The sequence below is a fragment of the Aplysia californica genome, unplaced genomic scaffold (assembly GCF_000002075.1).
Source record: "Aplysia californica isolate F4 #8 unplaced genomic scaffold, AplCal3.0 scaffold00751, whole genome shotgun sequence".
NCBI lineage: Eukaryota > Metazoa > Mollusca > Gastropoda > Aplysiida > Aplysiidae > Aplysia > Aplysia californica.
Genome location: NW_004798021.1, coordinates 234059 through 241429, shown reverse-complemented (window position 1 = coordinate 241429; position 7371 = coordinate 234059).

The following is a 7371-nucleotide window of genomic DNA, read 5'->3' as shown; positions in this document are numbered from 1 at the left end:
GTGTTCCTTACTTCATATATTGTCTTCCTTACTTCATATATTGTGTTCCTTACTTCATATATTGTGTTCCTTACTTCATATATTGTGTTCCTTACTTCATATATTGTGTTCCTTACTTCATATATTGTGTTCCTTACTTCATATATTGTGTTCCTTACGTCACCTATTGTGTTCCTTACTTCATATATTGTGTTCCTTATTTCATATATTGTGTTCCTTACTTCATATATTATCTTCCTTACTTCATAATATATTGTGTTCCTTACGTCACATATTGTCTTCCTTACTTCATATATTGTGTTCCTTACTTCATATATTGTGTTCCTTACTTCATATATTGTGTTCCTTACTTCATATATTGTGTTCCTTACTTCATATATTGTGTTCCTTACGTCACCTATTGTGTTCCTTACTTCATATATTGTGTTCCTTACTTCATATATTGTGTTCCTTACGTCATATTATAATATTGTGTTCCTTACTTCATATATTGTGTTCCTTACTTCAAATATTGTGTTCCTTACGTCACCTATTGTGTTCTTTACTTCATATATTGTGTTCCTTAACGTCATGTATTGCATTTCTTACATCAAAAGGAGAAGGTGCGAGCTGAGACGTGTGTTTACTGTTGTTAGGGACTTAATTTTTGAAAGCGGAAACATTCCCCAGCTAAAACAACTTTCTACCGTTTTAATAATAATAATAATAATGATAATAATAATAATAATAATAATAATAATAATAATAATAATAATAATAATAGTAATAATAAATGACATTAATATAGCGCTCAACCTCGATTAAAGTACACAGGCTCTGAGCGCTTTACAATACAGTACAACGTACAACAGTAACATAAAACGTTGTGTTCTGACTAAAGGAAAATTACTCCAAATATTCGTCCTATTAATTTAAAAACAGAAACGACTTCAGCTGACAATTGAATGAATCAAAAGATTTAATCATTCTTAAAGTACCCTGGTAAAGCATTCCAGATCTTGGGGCCTTGGTATTCAAATGCCCAGAAAGTCCAAAATAAAACTGTTATAGGCACTACGGGTATCTTCCCCTTTCTTCCACCTTTTCTGCAGATGCTATTTATAGCAGTCTATCTTTTCTTTTTCCAATTTCCTAGATATTATTATTTTTCAATTTGCCTGAATCAGTCTCCCTTGTTGTATTCATATTAAAATTGCATTTCTAGATAGCATTGACAACAATTACTGCCCGTAGTTTCAAGCGCGTTTTAGAAAGGAAAAAAATGATATTTGATTTCTCTGAGTGGAAGCCCCATGGTAATGGTAACTATCGACGTACCGGATCGGATCTTGACGTTGTACGAGACTTGACGAGACTTGTCCTGACGAATGCAACTGATGTACGTCACAACTTCCAGAGAAAATTGAGTCATAACCCTTTTCTCAACCTCACGCTATCACAAACTGCCCCAGTTTACATGACTATTTAGAAAATAAAGTCCAGTAGGTAGCAAAAATCTGAGCCCACAGTAAGATAGCACCGAGGTTCAAAATACACTTCTCAGCCTTTGCCACAGGTCACCACATATTAACTCCAGCCTCATATCTCAACTCGCAAGACCCAGGTCCTGCCTGCGTCTACATTAAAATTTACAGCACACATCAAGTAGACACGTTGTAAGAGACTGAAGTTAAACGTTTCAGAAACTAAACTTCTCATTATAGTCCAAATAAACTGTTAACGCCTTGAGCTACTTTTTGTGGAAATGCACTATATAAATGTTGTATATTATTATTATTATTATTATGATTATATATATCATTACAGCAGCAAACAGCTTGAACTTAAGCATTGAGAGCACAACAGCCCCAGTGAGCTGGAGCGTTCAGAGCGCTGCCGTCTCCAACACGACTGTTTAACAGTACAACAGCACAGAGGGTGAACGCTCAGAGAGAAGTTCTAGTTGACGCGGATGTTTAGAATACATTTACTGCTGGTATGAAATTTTGAAAATGAAATAGAAGCAACAGAAATGTGGTTTCTCTCTTAGGGAGACTGCTGTGAATATCGAGGAAGGGAAAGAAATCAAATGAGGTTGTGCAAGACGAAGCCCACGTGGGACGCTCACTGTTGAAAACAACCAGGAAACAACAAATACAGTTTGAGGACACATGAAGAGACATAAAGGTCTTTAACATCTAGCTTTCATTGGCAACATTAAAGGTAAACGAGGTAAGGGTAGTCCCAGAGCAACCTTCTTAGGGAACCTAAACGAATGGGAAGCGGGGAAAGATCAGGGAAACGTAGTTTTTTTTTAAAAGCATCAGAGCAAAGGAATGAATGGAGAACCATGAACGCTGATGTCTGTCCCAGATCTGGCACTGGATGATGGTGATGATGAATGTTCAGAACCCAGCAACTTAAACACGTCTCAGATGTTCAATGCACCAATATTGTCAGTAGATACGTTGAGTTGTATATTTAAATACTTCATTATCTGTATCCGCCAGGCATACATCAACACGACGTTTTCACATAGTAATTCAGAGCTGCTTCCGAATCGGTCAAAGCTCATGTCTTTGAAGCAGTGTTGATCAGTTGATTTTCCAGTTTGCAAAGTTAGTAAATTCAAAGAATTTACTAATGTAGAGGGGAACGCGCAAAATTATTTGACGACAGGTTCCCTTTTATAAAGACGACAGGTTTAACGATCTAAAAGAGGAAAACTGGTTTTGGATTTTTATTTAATGAGTTTCCAATGCTCCCCTGTAAAATTAGCCTGGAACAAGTTTCGGGTATCGATTCACCTGTCATGATTATGTAGGTCTACACCTACATACTGACAGGTAAACAGACAGATAGATAGATAGATAGATAGATAGATAGATAGATAGATAGATAGATAGATAGATAAAAGAAAAGACACTCTAACGAGCTACAAGCAGGCCTGTGAGTAGAAAAGCCACGTCTTGTACTCAGGAGATGAACGCCAGCTATAAAGTCAATGTGGTGATTGCAGCAATGCTATTTTGCAAAAACGTTAAAGAAAGCTTCCTTTCTTTTTTTAAAAATGAAAAACAAACTGAGCTAATAGAAAGCTATCCAGGTTTCTCTTCAAAATCAACAAACGAAGTTACAAAACACAGTCAGGTAAAAATCAACATTATTTATATGTCTCCATCGTGATATTTTGCCATTCTGACGATGTTTGCCCAGTTTGATCATATCTCGTCTAGCTCGCTCGACCTCACAGCAAATGTTGACTCCTCGACCCCCCCCCCCCCTCACCCTCCACTAGTCATTTCACTAAGGATCTCACACTTAGGGGAGAAAACTACCTGTCAATCGATCTTCACAAAGAAAGTATACCATGTCATTGGCAACAGAAAACGGGGAAAGGAATAACAATCGCAAAAAGATACAAAAAAGTGATAATGACTTCCCTAACACTTTCAACAGCTTATTAGACGCATAGATTATTTGATGGATCTACATGTACTAAATTGTTCCTCTTTATCCGAGAAATTCTGCCTCCTGAATTTGGCAGCTTTGGACGCATGTACAGAGTGACTAATTGAACTTTCTGTTTGCGACATCGTGCTTGGAATATAATTGAGAATGAAATAACAAGAAAAGACAGGAAGGTACCTCTAAAATATCTGCAATTTCATGTAATAAAGCTCTTGGGTCTAACTCCTCAATTGACGAGCAAACATCCTGATCGTCCACCAAAAAAGTGTGGCCCTCTATCGACCTCTGGGTCTCGCTGACTCAAGTGAGACATGTACTTTTACTGTTAATGGAACGTTGCACTTAAACGGAAAATTACTGCACTGAAAAGCAGTGGATCGAAACAATGTATTACTGACATGATCGTTTCGTCAGAGGTCAAACTGGTGATTGAAAGGAAGGGATAGAGTGGAGTACCTATCTAGAAGATTTACCGTCGTTTTCTGCGTGAATTGATCTTAGAATTGTCAGTATTGACTGTGTCTAATCTTTGAAACGTTTGTGCCTCTCACCACTTTATACCGACCTGTGGTGTCACCTGAAGCGACATGATTGTATTCACTCTGAACTTGCATTACTTTGCTTATGTGTATTACAATATGCATATCTCGATTATATACATATGTACATACATATTATACTATAATATACGTTATATATGTAAATCGATAGCACTCTTCATCGTGTTTTTGTCGTAGACAATTTCCTCCAGCATCGCAAGGTGACCAGCATGGACTGGCCGACGGTTCACCAGATCTCAACCCCACAGAACATTTATAGGATGTTCTTGGACGACACAGCAAGAGTCACAGACCCTGGCTCAGCGACAAGAATGAATTCTTTTTTTTTTCAAACTGGGAAGGCAGCAATACCACAGCTTACCTAAACAACGCTAATTCAATGCCCAAGGCAAACGTTGCATTGACAGCTCAAATGCTGATGTTGATCGCACGCGGATTTAAGCCTTTTATTTTTCCAATTTGGTCAGTGCGACTTTTCAATATTCTGGATTGCCACATTCAGCATTTTGAATTAGACACGCAAACACAAACATTGCCGAGTTCATACTGTTTAAAGCTTAACACAGAGAATAAATTATACTATGTACCAGACATTCTGGTTTTTTTTTTTAAACATTTAACTTAAAAAGTTCGGTACATTTAGAGGTTTATAACTTTAAAAAATGTATATTATAGATCTAATGTATTTCAATGAAATATTCAATTCTGCCCAGTGCAGTGCAATCTTTATTCAGCTCTTAAGGACTACATGCTAGCCGCAACATTCGGAGGAGGTTAGTGTGCAGGACTCTGAAAATCTAACTGTCGACTCCATCTACGCCTGTTTTAGCTGAAAGAAGTTTTAATGCTTTTAAGCAAATACAGACATTATCCCTTTCTCCCTTAGGACAAGAAAGACTGAATGCTTCATATTTTATGTCGATCCGCAAGGGTCATCATCACCAAGTGCCGGAGCAGCGACAGACATCGGCATTCATGGTTCATTCTTTTGCTCGGATGTTCTAAAATTGCTACATTATCGTGATTTTTCCCTGTCATCCACTGTCTAGGCTTCCAAAGTAATTTGCTCTGACTGTGCCCCTGCTTCGTGTGCCTTCAGCTTCACAAGCGACAGTCACATGACTAAGGCCCTTGTGTCTATTCAAGTGACCCAAAAGCTACATGTGTCTCTTTACAAACGTTTTTTTTTCTCCAGCGGGCAGCCGACTTGGGCTTCTTCAAAGGGATATAACCGACAATTTATTCACAGAATAATGGACGCCATTGCTGCAGCCAACGAATATAGGGTGGACTTCTCCTTCAGTTATGAGCAAAAATGAATCTCACGTACTATACACTTGACACCCTTCAACCTGCGCCTGCTTCTTTTTGATAAGTTCAGGGGTTCGAGGCTCAGCCGAGACTAATGTTGTATCCTTTGGGAAAGGCGCTTTACGCGAATTGTCCCATTTGGCTGCGTGCTGTTGGAGATGATCGTTACATTCGTAGGTTCCATCTCTTATTGGGGAGGGGGGGGGGGCAGAGAATGACTGCTTTTCAGAATTATCTAGGTAACTCTAAACCTTCACGTAAAACTTTTTTTCTGCAAGGAGGTACGATGTATGTCAGGAAAACTTCGTTTAAAAAGCAAACCATTTTAAAAGAAACGCACGGTTTCATAGCGGTCACAATGAAAATAAATTATATCCATAAACTAGAAAGGTTTTTAAAATAAAATTTCAGCTAAATGTATTCTGTTTTTGTATATTATTGTTAGATAGACTTAAACCAGGATTTTGTGTAACAAAGAGCTTGGATATCGTGAATAGGAAAAGAGTTATGGGCAGAACATGACTTACCTCCCCCCTTCACACCTCTGAATGTGAGTACACAATCGCCCATGACTCACTTTTAAACGCCACCACTCGTCTGTCCATCTGTATAAAGCAATGTTATACGATGAACAAAAAGTGCCGAAAATATCAATGGAATGAAATAGAACAGGAAAAAGTAGATCATACAAAACGATTTAAGAAATAGAAGTGAAGAGAAAAAACGGCTTTAGTTACATAATATATCGTGTTCTTTCAAAATTATACAATTTCTGTCTCACACAAGTTTTTAAAAGACACTTTTCGGTAGAACTCCGCGTTATCCTAAGTCTCTCAAAGCTAGTGTTAGACTCAGCCTCGAGTAGCCCAAGTACCATAATTTGACCAAAATCGTCAATTTTTCGACCTGCCCCTCCTCTTAAATTACCCTGCAGTGTTGCAAGGGGCTGCAAACCTCTACAATTTCGCAATTATCGCTGAATTGTGCATGCCCACTTTTGTAGCCTAAACAGACGTGCCTGATTGTTACGCTATTTTTTCATCGACTTTTAATTGAAGGTGGAATATGGCGTGGGAATTAAGCTAGAACTCTAATAGTTTCCTTTTACTGTTCTAGAAATGAGGTGAAAGGTTAAATAGCTACTTGAGGCTGACAAAAAAAGATAAAGTGCCACTTCGTATGTATATTATATATTATTATCACGGTGGTACTATGAAGGGGAAAAAATGACAATTGTCCATTGATCTAAACTCTCAAAAAGCCTAGTCTGAAAGACCCAGGACTTTGTTCCTTGTAATGTCACTTGTGAAGCTGTGTGCAGAGAAATTAAATTTTAAATGTCTACTCTCCTTGCAGTGCGCACGTTGCTTTTTTGTGCTCCATGGTATTTACAGAGGGATTTTGTTTTGCTTTGTTCTGTTTTGCGTTTTCGTTATTGGTTTTTCTTTTATATTTGGTTGGGTCTTTTGCGCGGGAGGCACATTCTATCATTCGCCGACCTACAGCACAGACAGTACATGTAGGCAACGTAGAGATAGAAAGAAAAGAAATGTAGGATAAAAGACTGACAGAAGGTCAGACACAAACAGATAGACAGTTAGAAAGAAAGAAGTTAGAAGGAAAGAAAGACAAGAATGCCACGGTACTCGTATGTCCCATCTCTCTACAGCAGAAGTCAGCGTACAAAGTGGCAGATATGTTCGAATGTACCATGTTAACCTAATACGTGTCAAATAGGATCTGAAAATCGGGAACAAGGTTAATCCTTACCCAGTGAGAGGATATTTAGAGTAAAGTGTCTACACAACGCAGATTCAGCTCGTCTTCTTGTCTCAGTGTTAAACAAAACATTTGCAACGTTTGAATGGACATTAACATAGGTCGTTTAAACACAAGGGTAAAAGCTGCGGATTTAAACCCCCAAAAAAATTTAAAAATCAAAGTTATCTAAAAATAGAATCAAAGGTATCAAATCATGACGCACATTTCACAAAGATCAAAGTGAAAAGTAACATCAGAAGTTGCTTCATCAATGACTGTAACCGTGGGT